Below are 19,916 nucleotides of genomic sequence, written 5' to 3' on the forward strand. Positions count from 1 at the left end.
AAAAAATTAACCTCTAAAGCCCTCTCCTCCCAATATCTTCTATTTCTTCCACTTACTCCTTCCTTTTTTCCAAAACTCTCCCTTCCCCTTCCCTCCAAACTCCCAAACAAAGCCTTAAATTTTTCATTCATTTATCTTACAGAGTAGAAGTTGACCGAATCGATGAAATTTCAATCACTTACAATGTTATAAATTTAACTTTTTTTTTAAGATGACAATTTTGGTGGATGATTTGTAAAAATTTATGTAAACACTTTTTAAGCTTTGATACTTATATTAATTCTTGAAGCTCAACTCACTTAAACAACTATGTTTCGTAAAAAAATTCTTCAACTTATTTAAACTAGACCTTGCACCCGTGCTACCGCACGGATCATATTGATGGCAAACAAAATATTTAATTATACTGTTAATTCATAATCTATTTGTGCAAATACAATGTTAAAAATAATAATACAACTTAAAAAAAAGGGAACAAATCATGCTGATACATTACGAAAAATTTCCTTGTAAACAACATTGTATTTAGGATGATTTGAATGATTCAAAAATTCGCCGCAATCTAAAATATGAGAACCATCTCCACCATATACTAACAAATACAGGTGTTTCATTTGTTGAAACTGACATTAAATATATGATATTTTGTCCACAAAGATTAGTTTTCGAATAGTTGTTCGAAACGAATATCTTAATCATTTTGGATACTCGCCGCTACATAGGGAAACATAGAATTATGATTTGAATAATAACTAATTTGAGATCTGTAACGCCCTGGATTTTGGTCCAAGACATTACGCCTAAATCATTCTCAATTTTTTAGAAAATCACTACTATTTATTTATTATGATCACTAATAAATTCTTCACAAGAAGATATACAAAATTCTTGACATAATTTAACTAAAATTCTTAAAATAAATGTACTTTCAAAATTATCTTCTAAAATTACAATTCAAATAAAAACCCAATTTTGTCCCCGCGTACGCTTTCATCACACATCAAACTTCATATATCATCTTTGGTACCTACAACATTATATTAATGTAAGGGTCAATTTCCTTATCCAAATTGGTTCATACTCAAAGCACAAGAAACAATGTCATAGAATAGACAATATCGAAACTTCTCAATCAAAAGAATTAAGAAAAATACATTCAAGTCATATGCTTTAATTAAAGTTCACACACATCTTATTTGCAATAAAATAGTTTTAAGTCAATTATCAATCACAACTATACAACTGACTCAATGCAATTATGCGTAAGATGCATGCTCTTATAACTATATGATTCGGATATAAATATAATTGCAATTCCCGCTACACAGGCATCACAAAGAAATTTAATTGCAATTTCCGCCACACAGGCACCACAAAGATGCATATACCATGCATGATCATGAAAATGAGACTAAATCCCGCCACTTAGGCACACCAATGCAATATGATATTTACCCGCCACAAAGGCACCACACATAAATAATTATATATCTCACATCACCAAGAACATAATCAAAAATAATCTTTTTAATAAAACTCACATTTTCATCTCTCTCTTTTCATTTTCCTTAATTAATCAAAATCTAACATGTCTTTCTCAGCATCACAAAAACATATAAACATAATAAAATAAAATATATCAATTCACACCACATTATCATACAGAACTTTCATTTAAAACATAATTAAGAATAGTCACTCACAATTAATAATAATCATTTTTAAAAAGGATTAATTTTACCATGAAAATACCATTTAATTATTTTTCTTTTTTAAAAGACAAGAATTGCTATCTCTACTTAATAACACAGCCTAGCACTTAGTATGGACGTATGGGGAAAAAGCCCTTACCTCGAGGGCTTTTCTTCCTAGCCAAAACTCTAAACCACCTCAAACTCACAGCTAAGATGCAGACACGTTTTCTCTCACTCCAGGCATTATTTTGACGATCGGACCGTTGAAAACGAAGAACCACATGTCTTGAACACGCTGTCCAAAAATTAGCCCAATCGGACGGTGAACGAAGGTGCAGTCGCGATTCCACGGTGACAGGTTTAAAGAAAACGAAAATGGCTTAAATTGGAATTTCATGAAGTGAGACAAGGGATAAATTAGAAACATATGTGTGCAAGAACGACTCACCAGAATATAAATTGATTGATGGACTTTGTATATCGTTATGCAATTGTGTGAAACACAACTTAATCCAATCCGAGATTAATCTAGAGGTGTCAATAGAGCCCCCAATTTCAAAGCTCACTTAAAAAAGCCCCCACCACTAAATTAAAGCCCTCTAATTGAAAAAAATTATTTGGGGCCAAGCCCACTATAAAATCTATTTATTTGTGGGTCTAATAAAGCCCCATATTATAAAGCCCCACTATAATCATTAATCATCATAGAATAATGAAATGAATGGCCAGGAACGTGGTTATCCAGGGTTTGTTTCTGATTTTGGCCAATTGAAATTGGAGGACTAATGTGAATTATGCTTATAAAGGAGCAGCTCACAGATGAAGTTCTGAGAACGTATCATCATATCCATTAAAAGCCTTTCATGTACTCAAGAGCTTAAAGTCAGCATGGATCGTTTTTGGCAATCTTAAATCTATAATAACTACTATATTTATGCCACAATAAAAGAACATGTCCCACACACTAAGGCAAAGGAGAAAATCAATTCAGTTGGAGCAAGTCCGGATAATGAGGAAGGAAGTGGTGTAAGGGTCCCAAGTGTTGCGTCTCTCTTGCAAGAATATAAGAATATAATAGGCAGGACTAGTTTACCATTTCTATCTAATTTAATAAAATAAATTAAAAGCTAATGTATCACACCCAACTTTCCTCTCTCTTGTCACGTCCCAACTCCTGATTTTGAGGATATTGTCTTTGCATAATTATCTCATTCTTAATAGCCACTTGCTTACCACGTGCTTTCTAAATCATTATATATACCTCATTATCTTATCCCAATATTCCATTTTCTTCCTCTTTAACCATTATATATTAATTAAACCTTTAGGTAATAATCTACACTAGCATATTTTGGCTTTACATAAAATTATAGGCTTAATAATCAACAATTTAATGTAACTTCTATGACAAGGACATAAAGATGCATTAGTAGAAGATTATCATATTGATAAATGCAGAATGAGATAAATCAACAAAAAAAATATAAATTAGAGGTTCTAATTAACTAGCTTAAAATAGAGAGATACAATTTTCATAAATTCTTTACACATAAAAAATAATTTTTGAGTAAATAAATATAGAAAATCACTACGAAGAACATATATAATTTATATATAATATTAGGATGTTACAAGATCAGTTATGAATTGACTATGGGTAGATGTCGAAAAATTTCCTTTCCAGGAGAAAAAAGGCAAAGTTTATTTGAATGCATTTTGTGCCTTGTAACTGCAATCTCGGTTTAACAGTCACCGCAATTTAAGATATTAGATGCACTGATGGATAAGATAACATGGTTTCTTAGATTATCTTGCAGTGAATAATTGCATCAGTTCTTGCTTCTTAAAAAATTAGAATATTAGTTATACGTAACAGATATGAAGTTATGATTGATGGTAATAATGTCATAAGCAATGAGATTATAATAAGGTACGTTGTTCATAGAAGGTTGCTCGGAATGATAACATAATAGAGATCAGTCAGCAATTTACTATACTAAGATGTCAAATAGCGTCCTGTTCAGCATTAAGTGACAAAGTTTAGCAGAAAACATTATGTGTACTGTAACTACAGGAAATTTATTTGCAAAAGAATGAACACCGGATATCACACAACCATGATTAGAGAAATAAATTAGCGAGAACATACATACCTTCTATTAGTTTCTTTCCTACGGACAACATAATTCGAAGTTATTTAATTCCTCAATGATTCAATTACTCTCAATTTCACAGCAAATCATCTAATACCATAAAAGATAAAGAATCACCGACAAAACAATAGTTGTAACAAATAAAAGCTAAAAAAAAAACTTAAATATAGATGATAGCAGCAGAAGAGGCATTGGTCTGTTTTCATAACTGCAACCACCACCTGAATTCTTCAACCTGCAGTGGGAAGGGTGAATTTCGTGTTTGTGATTGTGATTTCTGGTGATGCAATTTCACAAAGGTGAGGTCGGAAATTAGGGTTTTCCAACACTTACTTACATACCTGAATCAAAGAAAAGATCTTATAAGAAGAAACGAAAGTACATCAAGGATGAGATCGCTAGAGAGGATCGAGGGGACTGCCGGCGACGGAGTCATTGTCATGGCGGTGATGGTAATGACGTGATGAAAGATGAACGCGACGATGGTTTGTTAACGGTGACGATAGTGACGGTTGGTTAGTGATGATTGTTTGGTTACTGCACTGATGGTGTGGATAATGAATGGTGATAGTGAACAGAGAAGTGAGAGAGAGGGAGATGGAACAATGAAAAAAAAATGGTGTATTGAAGTTGAAAAAAAAGAGATGACACAGATAAAGTAAAAGAGATGGTTTGACATGTTTAAACAATGAACAAATTTTTGGAAAAAGTTACTGTGTGAAGGGAAAAAATGGTTGAAAATCACAAACTTTTGGGTTTAGATTGCGAAGGAGAAAAAAGGGTTCAAAACCGTTTGGAAAGAAAGGAAAAAGAATTAATTGGTTTTTAGAAAAGGGAGTTTAATGTTGGATATCATGTAGTGGAAGCCAAATGATATCACAAATACCGTAAGTGGCTTGGTGGTCAAAATGCTTTGAAGTAACCAATATGTCATGGTTCGAATCTTTGGAGAGAATTTTTTTCATAAATAATAAATAATATAAATATTTTTCAAAACCCTCAAAAAAGGCAGGAGGACACAAAAAGGCAGGAGGACACAAAGGTAATTGTGATATATAATGAATATATGTCATAGGTTCGAATCTTTGGAGAGAATTTTTTTCATAAATAATAAATATTTTTCAAAACCCTCAAAAAAGGCAGGAGGACAAAAAAAGGCAGGAGGAAACAAAGGTAATTGTGAGATATAAATTAGGTTTAGGGTTTTCATAATCTTAATTTATAATTTCGCTTCCACTAATACATATGTCCTGTTGCCGTAACCCTAGATCCTAAGTGTGAAATCCTTAACCCTAATCCATTTAATTCTGATTTTTCAGTTACAGTCTTTTGGTGGATAATTATGATTGAAATGCACACAGTCTTTTGGTTTTCTGCATTCTGCAATGAATTCATTGCCGTTACAAAGGCTGGTTTCTACCATTTGAGGAGTTTTGCTCTCTTTCATAAACAACATATCAGGATTTGTCTTTCCACCATTGCACATACATGGCTTTCCACCATAACAACGTGATTCTTCATCTCTCTCCCTTTTCTCTCACACTCACGCTCCTGATGCCATCACCGACTCCTGATGCCATAACCCTAACGGAGCTCCGCCGTATCACCACCATAATCCGTCGCAGCTGTCTCTGATTCTGACCCAACACTTTCTTCTTCCTCTGATTCAAACGGTAAGCACTCATTTGTGTTAATTTGATGAATTACAGTAAGTTTCCATGAATATGACCTAACCTCCTAACATTGAGTTTCCTATCTTTACTAATTCACTTAATCCATATGTTTCCCATGCTTTACCTTTTGGTCTCTCTCTCATCTCAACTCTTCTTACGATTCCATTTATCTGGAGATGCTCTCCTTTCTCAATTTTTTGTCTCTCTTTTCTCAATTTTATTCTTATTATCTCTCTCTTTCTCTTTTATAGGGTATCATAGGAGTAGACTAATATGTTTTGTGTACACGGAAACCAATGAATGAAACAATCACAGGTTCAAGCATCCCATTTTTATCGGTTGTTTCTATATATCATAAGCATCCCAATCTGTTTGATTTTATGCAAACTAACCCCAATTAGTTTGTTTATTGTGGTTACAACATTTTCATAGGTGGCATCTTTCAGAGTTTGATCTACATTTTTTTTCTTTCTAAATTAGTAAGCTCTTGATTTTAATTCTGTTTGTGCTAAAGGGATTTAAATTTAAGAATCATGATCATAAGTTGATCCTGGCTTTTTACAGTTTGGAGCTTGCACGCACTTGCAGAAGCTTGATTTGCGTGACAACATGTTTGGTGTGGAAGCTGGAGTTGCTCTAAGTAAATTTATACATGTATTTGCTGATCTTACAGAGAGATATACCTCAGTTTCTTTTTGTGTTAAAGTTTGCACTGACTTTTTGTGCTAAAGGGATTTTAACTCTTTTTGTATCTAGCTTTCTTAAATATTTTGTTACTGTATTTTTTTTCCTGCTGTTTTGGCCTTTTAGTGGGCACTTTTGTTTATTGCCCTGATGTTTTTTTTTAGCTGTGGCTTGGCTGTGCATTTTTTAAACTGATCTTTTTTGTTTGGCATTAAATAAATTTCCTTTGTCCTAATTGTGCAGCCTATAAAGTTTTATTTGTAGTTAGTGTTAGTGTATGGTGTTTACTTTTGCAAAGGAGCTGAGTTGTTTGGTTGCTAACCAATTTGGTTATAATTAAGTAAATTTTTTAATCAAAAAATATTCTAAATGTTATTTATTGTTGTGATTTTGATTTTTCCCTTTTCTCATATACAGTGCCAATGAATATTGAAGATGAGCATGAAGTGTCTATGTGAAAAAGTATGGTGAAGCTGCGCACGTATCATATGTAATTTGTTATCTCAAATGTAAGTGAGCATTTTATATGTGTATGATTTTGTTAATGGCGTTGTTTTGGTGTATACTAAAGAGTTGGATATGAGAAGTGGTAGTGTTATGTTTAGTGACGATCTTTTGATTGTTTCTTCTATTAGAATTTGATAGTAAATAGACTACTATTTGTTAGTCATTTGGTTGGTACTCTCGAATTTCATAGCAAACAAAGAATAAGTAACTACAAACATCTATCCCTTTCTTGAAACGTAACTTGCTGTTATTTTAGCAGTGATAGTCTTTATTTGATATGAGAAGTGGTAGTGTTATGTTTAGTGACGATCTTTTGATTGTTTCTTCCATTAGAATTTGATAGTAAATAGACTACTATTTGTTAGTCATTTGGTTGGTACTCTTGAATTTCATAGCAAACAAAGAATAAGTAACTACAAACATCAATCCCTTTCTTGAAACTTGCTGTTATTTTAGCAGTGATAGTCTTTATTTTAGCAGTGAAACTTGCTGTTATTTTAACTACAAACATCACCTCTCCATTTTAAAAAGTGCAACTTAGTGCTCAAGGAAATTTATTCTTACACGCGCATTGGGAAACATAATGAACTAAACAGTAATTTTATGTTATGCATGTCTGATGTCCTTATGCTAAGACACACCAACCAGCTTTTCAGTTGTTATAAGGCTTGAGGTGGTTTTATCAGAACAGGAGAGGTGATGTTGCCCAACAAGAAGCGTAAGACAAATGGAGGTGGTCGTCCATTGTCTAATATTAGCAACAGTGAGCATATTCCTATCTGTTTATATTCTATAACCGACCAGATTGCTATACTGTTTGTTATTTAAAGTATGTGCTTGAATATGCAGTTGATAACTCGGATTTCACTGGTTGCTCCTGAAAAATTTGTAATAACAAGTCGTATAGGCCATCCTATACAATTCCACAATGCTATCAGTGCTATAACTATATCTGATAAGCATTGATACTAATTGAAATGGCTGTGATTTTAGTGCCCATCTAATAGTGCCAGGACCACATCTGATTGCAACAGTTGTTATGGAACGAAATTATATGCATTGAGCTTTGAATTTAAACTAAAATTCAGCTATATGAGGATTTATATTTTATCTGTGTTATTCTTCAAGGTAAATTTCTGCTATTTAGGACCAGATTTTTAAAGTGATATTCTAAAATGTAACAACACCGCTATTTAGAAACACATTTTAACTTGGTTATCAGTCAAAGTAGCAGAATCGATATTTTGCATCAGTAACATGTTTATATTGTTAGTTTATATCTGCTTGCTAGGAACTCAATGAAAAGAATCAGTATAAATATTTGTAACGTATGCTACAATTCCACAATGATACCAGCACTATAACTATATATGTTAATCATTAATACGAATTTAAATGGCTGTGAATGAATTTTGATTGTAGCAGTTGTGTTTGGACCGAAATGATATGCATGAAACTATTTATTTAAACTGAACTTCAGCCATAATACCGTATTCATGATTGTTATGTACAGTATAGTTTACAATATTAACAGATACTACAAGGATGGTATGGATGTATAAAATCAATTGATTTTCAAATTAATTTTGGTGGCCAACTTTTAGAGTACATATACTATAAGGATGCAGATTGGTAATTAGTTCCTTTACCAAAACAGTAGTATTAAGTTTATGCTCATTGCAAATATTTAATGTATACAGTTCTGAATTTATGCTTATTCATATTTCTTATAATTTTGTGTTGTTTCTAAATGGCAGATTTGGTTTTGGATGATTCACAGTTGCGGAGTTATACACTTGCCGAAATTGAACATTTGTTGCAATGTCATGGTAAGTCTATGCACTCAGCCAGATGTGTCTTTAATCCTTCAATCCTGCAATAGGCTGCTGTATGATGAGATGAGATATGATCGTCATGTCTTAGAAAATGAGCACAATAGATTGATGGATACCATGACTCAATAGCAAAGACATGTGTACGACACTATCATGTCAAGGTTTGATACTTATATAGATTGAATTTTGTTGTGTCCCAATTGTGTTAATTCACTTATAAACTTTATGTTTCAAGGTTTGATACTTACTATTAAAATTTGCTTTTAGGATTTACACATATGCAATTTTTATGACCCGTGCGGCAGCACGGGTGCAAGGACTAGTAGGAATAAAATCTTAAATAGCATATTAAATAATAAAAAAGATCATTTCTAGTTAATTGTTATTTAAACTAAACTGATGGTGTGTTTGTTTGAAGAGAGATACCCAAGAGAGAAGATGGTGCGATAGAGATAGGAGAGAAGAAGGGTTGAACTTTCTTGTTTGGTGCAGTAGAGAGTTTGAAGAGAGAGATTGATATATACTGTGGGCCCTTGCCAATTTTTCTTTTCTTCACGGACATGCGAAGAAACACGAGAGACAAACATTTTTTTTCCCATTTTTCATTTAAACTAAACTAATGGTGTGTTTGTTTGAAGAGAGATACCCAAGAGAGAAGATGGTGCGATAGAGATAGGAGAGAAGAAGGGTTAAACTTTCTTGTTTGGTGCAGTAGAGAGTTTGAAGAGAGAGATTGATTTATACTGTGGGCCCTTGCCAATTTTTCTTTTCTTCACGGACATGCGAAGAAACACGAGAGACAAACATTTTTTCCCATTTTTCCATAATTACCCTTTTTATTTAATACCTACAGTGGTAGAGCTAACGTTCTTTTATGATAGGAGCTGGGTATATGTACAATTTACATGTACCACGAGACGGACGAACTTTATTATTATTATTTTTTTGAATCATTCAAGTGTTGAACCTTTTTTTTTTTTTTTTTAATTTTTTATAGCAACTAACTTTCGTAAACAAAATTAAATATTTTATTCATTGAATTTTATGATTTTTTAAAAGAATTGAAATTTATAAATTAATAACTAAAAATTGAATGTTTTTTTATGTATGAGGATAACCTTGTCATTTCAAAAATGAAACACACTTCTCTATTCCTTCTCTCTTATACCAAGCAACACATCAAATCTATCATATTTCTCTCTTCTCTTACTCTCTCTCACCTATTTCTCTCTTCACAACTTCTCTTTCAAACCAAACACACCCTAAGTGATAGTTACTATATTTGAAACGGACAGTTACATCTTCACTTGCGTTTAACATCAATGTGATCTGTTTAGTAATATCGATATTGTAAGTTTGATTAGACCGACCCATTTTTGAATTGAATATTTCATGTGTTAGAGACAAAATTGCACTGTGTAACATCATTAACAAACTTCTACCAAAAAAAAAAAAAACATCATTAACAAACAATAAAATAATAAAGTTGTATTTTATTCGTTTTCGATCAAAAAAAGTCAATAAGTCTTGTTATTGTTGTTGGTATTTATCTTCAACTTTGTCACTTGCTTAGGGTTTGTTTGCAGTTCCATTTTCCCATCTCTTGTTTCTTCTTTCTGGGTATATATTGCTTAACCCTGTAAAAATACTTCCGTTTACTTCATAGAACATAACACGGCTAACTTGTCGTTCCTCGCTGACGCGGATTGTCAGTTTTTTCAGAGTCTTCTAATTCTTGAAAGTTGAGACGATACAAACCTTGTATGCTCTTTTCTTTTTATGGCTTTACCTTTTCATAGAAGATTGCTATTGCTTTTGGTTTTCATATGCTTCTTGCCGATTTGTTGTTGGATCTTGAGCATCCATGTAGGACCCTTCTTAGCTTTGAAACATGGATTTCATCATTGGCTGCATGTGGTTATGATTTTTTCTTGGATATGCATCCAGCATATGTTTTAACATGTCGTCGTGATTTTGGATTTCAGGGGCATGGAGGGAACTAATATTCATCCTTCTCGAATTTCTGGGATTTAAGCGTGCAGCTCCCAGTTCAGCCATTTTTATTTCTTCGCTTCGTGCACTTGAGGACCAATCCGAGCTTTCTAAAATGTTTCTTTTGACTTGTTTAACCTCTGTTTATGCACTTAATCCTACTGGGACATGGTTTGAATCGAACTGGACTTTGTTTTGTGAATTTTCACTTAACTTTTGAAAAACGGTTCAAACGTCGATTTTTTCGAAAACTCGTTTTTCTCTGGAAATTGAAGTAGGATTAGAGTTGTATAATGTTTATATGATTTCTAAAAATGGTTGTGATTGGTTTCATCAAGTTTTAAATAGTTCTGCTTTGAAAATGGAAATTTTTGTGAAAAGTGAAAAAGAGAGGCGAACTTTGTGATTTTTATGATTTCGTCGCAATTGGCCGGTCAGACTTAATTGCATGCCCTACTGCATTCATATGTGACTTAGGGGTATGCTTAGTTGAGGCGTTGGAACTTGTTTACTTGGTTTTGGTTCAATTGCTCAATTATTTATAATGTTGTGATTTTGAGAGACGAACTTGTTGAAAATGGTTTTTAAGAGCCGTTTGTTTTATGTATCCTTGTGGATAGTTGATATAATTTATGTGAAGATGTTTGATGATGTATATATGTGAGACAACTATGTGTTGATTGATTGTGGATGTTGTCGGTGATTGTATATATGTCAAGTGGTGGTGAATTGTTGTCGATTGCATATATACTAATTGTTGGTGATGACGAGGTGATTTGTTTGTGTGAACACATGCATTTGTATTTGAGTCATATGTTCATGCATTCATGACTGATGGTGGCGGATTTTATATCCAATTGAGGTGATTATGATGTTTTTGTTGCATCATGGGTGACGACCTTGAGGAGATTTGGTACCACATGCATATATGAGTCGAGTTAGGCGCATATCATATTGCATGAGTCTTGATGGTTGTTTGTGAATGATGAATGTTGATGATAAGTGTGCTTGTTAATTACATGCTTGCAATGATTGGAGTTATTAAATGATTGTACTTGTGGGGGTTAATGTTCTTGATGATTAAATGAGAATTGAATTGGTTCATTTATGTTAAGTTATTCATATTGATTATGATTGATGTAATACTAACCTCTAGTGGTTTTGACCGCCTACCTGTCTGTATGGATGGGTAGACGCTGTGCAGGAGTAGTTGCTTGGTGAGTGCTTGGATAGCGGAAGCTTACTCCGCTATCGGTCGAAAGTCATAGTTTAAGGCTCTGATTAGGATGTGTCGGTGTCCCTTTGTTATTTTGTTGGATTACTTTATTGAGGTGTACTCTTTATTGAGGTGTATGATTTGTGTTCCGCTGCGACTGTTGAAATTTATATATGAATGATGTTGGATATTGTTGTTTAGTCGAGACGTAGCGTCTATTTCTTGAATATTTGTTATATTCGCATGTTTTATTGCTTTAATAGAAATAGGGTGTTACAAGTTGGTATCAGAGCCGTGGTCAGTCTTGTCCAGACTAACTACTAGTATCCGTGATTTTTCCTGTTTGTACGCGAATGGTAGTGGATTACCTTCGGTACTTGTTTTGTTGTGTTGTTGTTCTTATCTGTTGGTTGGTTTGGCTTTGTGTAGTCTTGAGATGGCTGGTGGTTGATGAGTCATAGATAGTCTTATTTATTGCCTTATTTAGTTTAGTTTTATTTTAGATTTTATTTTATTTTATTGCATTTTATTTTAGTTTAGAATATTTTACTTCAAATTGTGTTTTATTTTATTTTAGGAATAAATATATGGTGGAAGGTGCCTTGGAGCAAAAGAAAGAGGACTGGAGCAAATACAGCGCAAGAATACGAAGATACGGGACAAAAATATGTTCCCCCAAAGTCAGAAGCTTGGCACGGCCCGTGCCAACATGTGGCACGGCCGTGCCCGTCTCCAGGACCTGTTTTGCTGCTTTTCTTCAAGCCCAAGTTACCCTGTTGCAGCTTTACCGTTTTATCCTTTTAGTTGCTTAGTTTCTAAGTCAGATGTAAAGCTATAAATAGAGTAGCTCTCCACCATAAACAATTATCCTTTACTTTGTTTATTTCAATTGCTATTTTAATAAAAGTCTTTATTTTCCTTTTTACTTTCTTCGCAATTTACTTTACTGTTATTTTCTCTCTTCTTCCCCTATGTCTACGATGAACATGAGTGAGTAGACTTCTTTGTCTTGGGATTATTGGGGAGTCTAATGACTCAATCCTAAACAAAACATGTCTAAACCCTAATTTCTATGTAACACTAATTTCTAATCTAGATTCACCGTCTTAACGTGGATTAACAATTATCAAACTATGGAAGCGAAAGCGGAGGGTTTGATAATCGTTAATCCATCATCCCAAACATCAATTCATAAAGCGAGAGCGGAGTCTTGATGTTGGAACAAGTGAATCTAGACAATAATTGCAAAACAGTGAAATAGTCTTTGCAATTATTGAGACAAAGAGTAGTTTCAATCCTCTATGCATCTTCTAGTGATCATGTCAGTGAAATAGGCTTGGTTACTAGAAGTAAACTCTCACTGGACTTTCATCGGAAAGGTGAGGGGCTAAGGGAAACCGGTCTTTAGAAATTAGTGTGTAAATCATGAAATTAGATGTTTAGGTTTTGTCTAGTGAAGGATTAGTCATTATGATGAACCAATGATCCTAAGGCCCTTTATTATTATTGTTTTTACCTTCAGCAATCAAACTCTCTTTTATTAACTTTCTCTCCTCTAATAATTCACTAAAAGTCAATTAAGTTGAACAACTCCCTAGCGGAACGATAACTCTACTTACTACTATTACTTCGATAGGCCGTGCACTTGCGGTTTGGCCCTATCAAGTTTTTGGCGCCGTTGCCGGGGAGTTAACTAATTTAATTAGCTTTTTCTTAGTGATTAGAATTCTCTCTTTTTTCTCTTTTCTTTTTATTTTTAACTTTTTATTTTTCTGTTATCATTAACTTCTTGGGTTCTCAACCTTTTATGCGAAGAACTAGAAATCGAGCGGTATTCATACCCGAGATCGAAAGGTTCTTACATAGAAGGAAGAGAGCGGCACAAAATAACACCGCCATGGCCAATCACACTCTCAAAGAGTATGCAACGCCGTCTACGGCTGAGCCACAAGCTGTTATTGTGTACCCAACGGTTGAGGATGACAATTTTGAAATTAAGCCTGCCCTACTTAACTTGGTGCAGCAAAACCAATTCTCGGGATCCCCCACTGAGGATCCCAATCTTCACATCTCTGTTTTCCTACGAATTAGTGGAACCATGAAGGAGAACCAAGAAGCCGTAAGACTTCATCTCTTTACCTTTTCCTTAAGGGATAAAGCTAGCGCTTGGTTCCATTCCCTCGAAGTCGGTTCCATTACTTCATGGGATCAGATGAGGCAAGCATTCCTTGCCCGTTTCTTTCCACCATCTAAAACCGCTAAACTTAGTGACCAAATCACGCGGTTCAACCAAAAAGATGGGGAATCTCTCTATGAGGCGTGGGAGCGTTTCAAAGAAATGCTAAGACTTTGTCCCCACCATGGCCTAGAGAAGTGGCTTATAGTCCACACTTTTTATAATGGCTTGTCTTATACCACTAAGATGTCTGTTGATGCAGCTGCAGGTGGAGCACTTATGAACAAGAATTACACGGAGGCGTATGCCTTGATCAAAGACATGGCTCAAAATCACTACAAGTGGACCGACGAGAGAGCCATCACTAGTTCTTCACCCTCCAAAAAGGAGGCAGGTATACACGAAGTCTCTAACTATGACCACCTTGCTTCTAAAATTGATACACTAACTGAAAAACTTGAAAAACTCAATGTTAGTGCTATCAATTCTGCTTCTACTCCTTCTTGTGAAATATGTGGTATAACTGGTCATGCTGGTGTTGATTGCCAACTAGGTAGTGCTATTAACGGTGTTGAGCAAATGAATTATGCTCAATACAACCAAGGGATGAGACAAAATCAAAATTTTTATAAAAACCAAAATCCCTATGGACAAGTAGCACCACCCGGTTATGCAAACAACCAAAGATTCACTCAGAAATCCAATTTGGAAATTTTGTTGGAAAATTCTATTGCCAACCAAAACAAACAACTTCAAGAACTTAAAAACCAAACTGGATTTCTGAATGATTCTCTTTCCAAGCTCAATACCAAGGTTGATTCTATTTCTACTCACTCTAAAATGCTTGAAACGCAAATCGCCCAAATAGCCCAACAAGTGGCTACCTCTTCCCAAACACCGGGAGTCTTTTCTGGTCAAACCGAAACCAATCCCAAAGCCCAAGTAAATGTCATATCTTTTGGGGGTAGTAAGTTAGGCGAAACTTTTGCTAAGGTTAAAAACATTGGGAAAGGAAATGTCAAGCCCTTAGGTGATAAAGTTGTGATAGAAGAAGCAAAACCACTTGAAGAAAACAAAACTCCATCCCCCTTAAATCCTGATAAGCTTAAACTAGAGGGTAAGTTTGAAAAATTTGTTAACATACTTAGGAAGATTTGCATTAAACTTCCCTTTGCTGAAGCTTTGTCTAGGATGCCTCTATATGCCAAGTTTTTAAAGGAAATTTTTTCAAAGAAAAGGGCTATAGAGCATAATGAGACAATAGCCTTGGCTAAGGAAACTAGTGCAATCATCCAAGAAGCACCCCCTAAGCTTAAAGATCCAGGTAGCTTTGCCATACCGTGTGAAATTGGGAATGAAACCATAAACAAAGCCTTATGTGACTTAGGAGCTAGTGTTAGGTTGCTGCCTTTGTCTCTTCTTAAAAGGATAGGGATAGGAGAGTTGAAACCTACTGAAATGGAATTAAAGTTAGCTGACCGTTCTACCATGAAACTTGTAGGATTTGTCGAGGACATACCTGTTAAGATAAAGGGGATATACATCCCCACTGATTTTGTAGTCGTTGACATTGAAGAGGACGATGACGTCCCTATAATCCTAGGTAGACCTTTCCTCGCAACCGCGGGAGCTCTCATTGATGTTAAACTTGGTAGGATAGTCTTTCAAGTGAGTGATCAAATGGTAGGATACGAGTTGGAAAATGTTATGAAGGGTCCCGCTTTTTACTCTTGTTGCATGCTTAACGATCATGTTGTGAAAGAACGTTTTATAGCGTCATCTACACAATATGATATCTTTGATCCATTCTAAGGACTCTTTCTAACCGTCAAGCTAATGACATTAAAAGAGCGCTTCGTGGGAGGCAACCCACGCATTTTACTGCTTTTGTTTTGTTTTTCTTTGTTTTAAGATGTTTTGTAGGTAATTGTCCAAGTTGATTCGAAAAAAATGGAAAAATTTTGAAGCCCCAGGACCAGAAAGGTGGCACGGCCCGTGCTAGGTATGGCACGGTCGTGCCAAGTTTTTAAGAGAAAAATTGAAGCTTGAAGTCAGGAAGATGGCACGGCCCGTGCCAAGGGTGGCACGGCCGTGCCCGTGTTCTTGTTGCCTATAAACACAATTTTTTTTCTTTCTTCTTCCTCATTCACAAACAACAACCCTCTTTCATCTCTCAAACTTCTCTCTAAACCTCCATAACCTTCAAACCTTCAAACCCTCATATCTCCCTAAATTCTTAACCAAATCACTCAATTCTTTCACCAATCAACCACAAACTTCATCCAAAAAAAAGACCACCAATCAAAAACATCCTTCATCCATTCAAACCCATAATTCAGCAAAACCCTAATCTTTCAAAACCTAACCCAAAACCTTAACCAATCTCCACATCCAAACCAACAAACCTTCCTTAAACATCAACCCCAACCCTAAACCAATCCTTTCCACCACAAATCCTCCCAAACCCTAAACCTTCAAAACCAATTCCAACAAGGGTCAATGGCTTCAAGAAGAAGTGGTAAAGAACCAGCAAGCTCTCAAGGAGGACCTCCCCCAAAGAAGCAAGCACAAGTGAAGAATCATGGAATAAACTTCAAAAACAACAAGCAACGGGACAAATATAAAATTCTAATCTCTAAACACTTGCATCCTTCTCGTTATCCTGATCCCAATACTTTAGATGTGCTAGAGCTATTTGATGATGTTTCTAGGATGATAGGAAAGTTAGGTTGGACTGATTTGCTGAAACCTATGCGGGGTTATGAAAACTTCACTTATGAATTTTTAAGCTCAATTGTTTTCACTAAAGATAAGTTGAATTTTGATAACCCTAACCATAGAGTTGTTTTCCGGTTGATGAATATTGATTATGACATGTCACTTCAGCACTTTTGTGAGGCCTTAGGTTTTGCAAATGAAGGATATATTCATGATCATTGGGATCCTAGCCTAAAACCGGATAACTATGACCCATCTGCCTTTTGGACACGTATCACCGGCGTTTCCAACTATGTTCCTAGAGCCAACAAAGCTAGCAACATCCACAACCCCGTACTTAGGTACCTCTAAAGGGTAATGGCTTGCACTATTTGGGGTAGAACCGAGCTAGGAAACACTAGAACCGATGAATTGTTCATGCTATGGGCAATGCTCCACGACCACCCCGTCAATACTTGTTTTTATTTGATTGATTACCTAGACTTTGTCGGTACTAGACCGGCCGGTAGAGGAGACATAGTGGTGGGTGGCATCATTACATATATAGCTAGGTGTTTTGGAGTAGGTGAAAATGAGGGGATCAAACCAATTGAGGGAAACAATAGGCTTAACATAGAAACCCTTATTGCTATGAATTTCATCAAACATCGTCCACCGCTCCATTACCAACTTAAGCTAAATATGCCAATCGTGTTTTTATTGCCTAACCCATCTCGGACTACCACCGAGGTGGAAGAAAATTGGTTGTATGTTAATGATGTGCAGGTTCTTGGTGAGCAAGATGATGAAGAGGGAGAAGGTGCTAACTTGCACCAAGAGGGGCACCATTGCCATGCAGCCGGTGAGCTTAATGAAAATCAAAGATGGACATGGATTCATAATGAGATCGAGAGGATGAGCACCGAGCAACAAAGGCAAGGTGTTGAGATATCCGGCCTTCGCAATGAAGTTCAAAGGGGCAACCGTGTCAATAATGAAAATAATGAGATGCTCCGTCGGATGATGCAACACCTCCAACTTCAAGGTCCTCCTTACGGACCTCAATAAACAAATGTGAGCTTTCCTCTTCCCCTCTTCTCTTCTTCCTCTCTTCCCTTCTCTCTCTCTACTACTCTTCTTCTACTCCTTCTCTCTTCTTCTTCTACTTCTTCTATATTAATTTCTTTTTCTTTGAATCATTGAGGACAATGCTTCCCCTAAGTGTGGGGGGGCCTAATAAAGTGTCTAGAGTCGTAGTGTTCCCAAACTCCCTTGAACTTTATTCTTTTGTTTTGTTTTTATAGCAAGAGGCATAACTAAGTAGCTTGTTTTTAATGTAAATATGGCATGAAATTTTTTTGTTTTGTCTCTTCCTTAGGTTGCTTCTTGTACATAAAAGTAGTTTCTTGTGTTTCTTATGTTCTTGCTATACCCATATCTTGTTTTAATGTGAAAATTCTCCAATGAGAAAAGCACCCGGTTGCAATCCTTGAGTAAATGTATGAATAGGTATTTTAAGGAGCACGTTCTATCTTTAGTGTTAACCTAGACCCTTTAAAGTCTTAAGAGTAAAAGTAGTATAAGTTTGTGTGGGAAAATTAATCAAATGATTCTTAATTGTTATATTCTTCTTAATTTGTTAATGTTAAATGGGGCGGGAGAATGGCACCAACATGTGGGGGAAAGGACAATTACATCCTAACTTCCTAATTGTGGTGGTGACTCCTTAATTTGAACTTAAATGAAACAAATTCATCAATGCTAGGGGGAAAGGACAATTACATCCAAAAAGACTTCCTACGCGGAGACGAAACAAATAATAATTTTGCAGCGCTGCTTAGGGTGATTTTGAATCTAGGGGGAAAGGACAATTACATCCGAGAAGACTTCCTACGAGGATAGATAGCCCCTAAGCATCTGCAGCCCCTTGTGCTTAATTGTTAATCTAATCTAATTTTAACTTAATTTCTCATCACTCTTATATGAAATGAAGAAAGGACTTTTCTCGGTTACTTTAGCACTAGGGATAGAACCTGTTCCTCATAATATCTGTCTTATACATGAGCAAGAAAAGGGTTGGACTGCACACACACACTCACTTGAGACTTGATGTTGGGTAGAATAGGTTCATGAGAAGTGTTTGAAGTTGTAATTAGTGTACTTGAAGCAAAGCCTTTCTTTTGAGACATTTGTTCTTAATATTGCCATAATCAAATCTTTTGTTGATGCTATGTTTGCTGCCTTTTGCTTGAGGACAAGCAAGGATTCAAGTGTGGGGGAGTTTGACGAGTCATAGATAGTCTTATTTATTGCCTTATTTAGTTTAGTTTTATTTTAGATTTTATTTTATTTTATTGCATTTTATTTTAGTTTAGAATATTTTACTTCAAATTGTGTTTTATTTTATTTTAGGAATAAATATATGGTGGAAGGTGCCTTGGAGCAAAAGAAAGAGGACTGGAGCAAATACAACGCAAGAATACGAAGATACGGGACAAAAATATGTTCCCCCAAAGTCAGAAGCTTGGCACGGCCCGTGCCAACATGTGGCACGGCCGTGCCCGTCTCCAGGACCTGTTTTGCTGCTTTTCTTCAAGCCCAAGTTACCCTGTTGCAGCTTTACCGTTTTATCCTTTTAGTTGCTTAGTTTCTAAGTCAGATGTAAAGCTATAAATAGAGTAGCTCTCCACCATAAACAATTATCCTTTACTTTATTTATTTCAATTGCTATTTTAATAAAAGTCTTTATTTTCCTTTTTACTTTCTTCGCAATTTACTTTACTGTTATTTTCTCTCTTCTTCCCCTATGTCTACGATGAACATGAGTGAGTAGACTTCTTTGTCTTGGGATTATTGGGGAGTCTAATGACTCAATCCTAAACAAAACATGTCTAAACCCTAATTTTTATGTAACCCTAATTTCTAATCTAGATTCGCCGTCTTAACGTGGATTAACAATTATCAAACTGTGGAAGCGAAAGCGGAGGGTTTGATAATCGTTAATCCATCATCCCAAACATCAATTCATAAAGCGAGAGCGGAGTCTTGATGTTGGAACAAGTGAATCTAGACAATAATTGCAAAACAGTGAAATAGTCTTTGCAATTATTGAGACAAAGAGTAGTTTCAATCCTCTATGCATCTTCTAGTGATCATGTTAGTGAAATAGGCTTGGTTACTAGAAGTAAACTCTCACTGGACTTTCATCGGAAAGGTGAGGGGCTAAGGGAAACCGGTCTTTAGAAATTAGTGTGTAAATCATGAAATTAGATGTTTAGGTTTTGTCTAG

The 19,916-nt window shown here is 35.3% G+C and overlaps 2 long non-coding RNA genes and 1 other non-coding gene across 4 annotated transcripts; 1 reads left to right on the forward strand and 2 right to left on the reverse strand.

Annotated features, from left to right (window-relative positions):
* Positions 1 to 878: 878 nt before the first annotated feature.
* LOC146909600 (uncharacterized) lies at positions 879 to 2,648 on the reverse strand. Its single transcript, XR_015018179.1, has 2 exons — positions 1,852 to 2,648; positions 879 to 1,027 (listed from the first exon to the last, which is right to left on the reverse strand). It is a non-coding gene; the product is annotated as an uncharacterized LOC146909600 (long non-coding RNA).
* A 2,415-nt stretch (positions 2,649 to 5,063) lies between these two features.
* Positions 5,064 to 8,823, forward strand: LOC146909601 (uncharacterized). 2 transcript variants are annotated; one of them, XR_015017735.1, is made up of 5 exons: positions 5,064 to 5,520; positions 5,772 to 6,160; positions 6,622 to 6,713; positions 7,368 to 7,474; positions 8,469 to 8,823. It is a non-coding gene; the product is annotated as an uncharacterized LOC146909601 (long non-coding RNA). The 2 variants fall into 2 exon arrangements; XR_015017734.1 differs by lacking the exon at positions 5,772 to 6,160 and having other exon boundaries at positions 5,357 to 5,520.
* A 5,191-nt stretch (positions 8,824 to 14,014) lies between these two features.
* On the reverse strand, positions 14,015 to 14,121 carry LOC146909602 (small nucleolar RNA R71). Its single transcript, XR_015020821.1, has one exon. It is a non-coding gene; the product is annotated as a small nucleolar RNA R71 (small nucleolar RNA).
* Positions 14,122 to 19,916: the final 5,795 nt, after the last annotated feature.

The sequence above is a fragment of the Medicago sativa genome, chromosome 7 (genome assembly GCF_051527215.1).
Source record: "Medicago sativa cultivar Bolivia chromosome 7, Bolivia_mono, whole genome shotgun sequence".
Classification (NCBI taxonomy): Eukaryota; Viridiplantae; Streptophyta; class Magnoliopsida; order Fabales; family Fabaceae; genus Medicago; species Medicago sativa.